The sequence below is a fragment of the Hyla sarda genome, chromosome 2, assembly GCF_029499605.1.
Source record: "Hyla sarda isolate aHylSar1 chromosome 2, aHylSar1.hap1, whole genome shotgun sequence".
Lineage (NCBI taxonomy): Eukaryota > Metazoa > Chordata > Amphibia > Anura > Hylidae > Hyla > Hyla sarda.
Window position 1 is genome coordinate 226,396,957 of NC_079190.1, and position 2,441 is coordinate 226,399,397.

Consider the following 2,441-nt stretch of genomic DNA (forward strand, 5'->3'; position numbering starts at 1 on the left):
TTCATCCTTTTATTGAGTGACTGACTGGTCTCACCAATGTAACATCTCAGGTCACACTTGGTGCATTGTATCATGTAGACTACATTCTCTGTGGTGCAGGAGTATTGTCCCTTGATGATGTATGTCTTGTTGTTGTGGGAGGCCTCAGAATTTGTGCAGATGTGTTGACAGAGTTTACAGCGCGGTTTGGTGCAGGGTTTGGTCCCATTGTCTGTATCTGATATTTCTGTGGGTAGTTTCGTTTGAACAGCTTTTGTTTTAAGTTGGGTGGTTGTCTGAAGGCCAAGATGGGTGGTTCAGGAAAGATTTGCTTTAACACCTCATCTTCTGCTAGTATTGGCTGCAGGTCCTTGATGATTTTGCGTATTTCCTCAAGGGTGGGATTGTATGTGGTTACCAGTGGTATGCGTGATGAGGTTTGTTTCTCTCTGTATTGCAACAGGTGTTCACGTGGTGTTTGAAGAGCAGAGTGGATTTTCTTATGGATGGTGCTTGGTTCTTATTCCATTATCAAAATGTCCTATAACCTTTGCTAAACTGTCATCCCTCTCCCTGCTCTAACACCATTCCACCCCTGCTCCCCCTTCCCTGTCTAAGTCTTATCTTCAGTTTATGGTTCTGTAGTAAAATTGTCCTTTCTCCTCTGTTCAGCATAATCACCATTCTCACCTCTGCTCTCCAGCCCCCCCCCCCCCCCCCCCCCCCCCCCCCCCCCTCATCCTTATCTGTATCTATCGTCCTATAGCTATACAATTTATGGCCCAACTTAATGTCCATTCTCCACATATGTTGTTTTAACCCCTGCATATTTTGTGAGATAGAATGTGAGTTTTCCCATTGTGAGCTCAGAAATGCTTATGACTTGATAAAGGGAGGAATCCCGAAAGCTTGTCTCTACAAAATCTTGTTAGTCCAATAAAAAAGGTATTACAAGATACTGCAACTACAGATGATTTTGCATTATATATATATATATATATATATATATATATATATATATCCCTTATGGTGAATTTAATCATACAGCATATACTGGCTATAATTAATGATTGGCTGTGATATCATGAGCTTAGACATGTGACTTGCCCTGATCTCCATACACACACCCTCCAAACATCATTGGATAATATGATATTTGTGGGGGGAGGATCTTTTAGATAGGGGATAAGTTAAAAAGCGGGTGTGGGACAGACCCAGGACACACAGACATCCAGACAGAGATCCAGACACACTGACAGAGAGACAGCCATACAGAAAGAGGGACCCATCCTCATTACAAAGGCTACCTGAAGGGGAGGAGCCATGAAGAGTCAGGGAGAAATACTTTAGTGCATATGCCCATTTCTTCCCTACTCACCGGTTATTGACTTCAGGCGTTCCCATGGATCCAGGCAGTCATCTTTCTTTTATCCAGAAGTGCTCTTGGTAAGATACACTGGGTTCTTATTTGACTAAGTTACCTCATTTTTTTATGTGGACAGTTATGTCATGTTTATGAGCAGACCGGCTTATTACATATATATATATATATATATATATATATATATATATATATATTCTCCATTGGGAGATGGTAACCGTAGTGTATAAGCCCCCCCCCCCCCCCTTCTACTGCAGATGAACAGGGCGTCTTATGGGGATTAATGTGATACTCATATTGCATATATAGCATAGTCTGTTGGGATCCCACTCTACTTATATACATGACATAATAATAATTACCACGAGAGAACTTAATTTAAGTTTTCCAAATAATTAGTATATTTTTTTATACTGTATCTTACCAAGGAAAAGCTGGGGTTAGGACTGGGCGGGGTTTATTCCCATTTTATACATCTAGAGATAGTATGCCCATAGGATATCATAAAATGTGATGATCTCTACACATAGTAATCTACTGATATCTGAACTAACCCACTTCTGTGATTAGGTTTAATCTCTTAATAATATATCATTGTTTAATATCTGACATTGTGTCAATGATATTTTCTTATATCATTTTATTGATATCATGGTCTGTTTTTATTACTCTCCTTAATTTTAATCAACTGTAACAAATAAATGTACCATATATACTCGAGTATAAGCCTAGTTTTTCAGCACGATTTTTCGTGCTGAAAACTCCCCCCTCGGCTTATACTCGAGTGAACTCTCCGCCTGTCAATCCCTTCTCAGTGGTCTTCAACCTGCGGACCTCCAGATGTTGCAAAACTACAGCTCCCAGCATGCCCGGACAGCCATCGGCATGCTGGGAGTTGTAGTTTTGAAACATCTGGAGGTCCGCAAATTGTAGACCACTGCGGCCTTCGTCATCATCCAGACCCCCCCTTTAGTTTTCTACTCACCTCCCCTCGGAGGGAAGGAAGGGTGAGCTGGTCTGTGATGTCCCTGCGCATTAACGTCCCGGAGCGGAGAAGAGGGCATCCCGGAGAAGATGGACA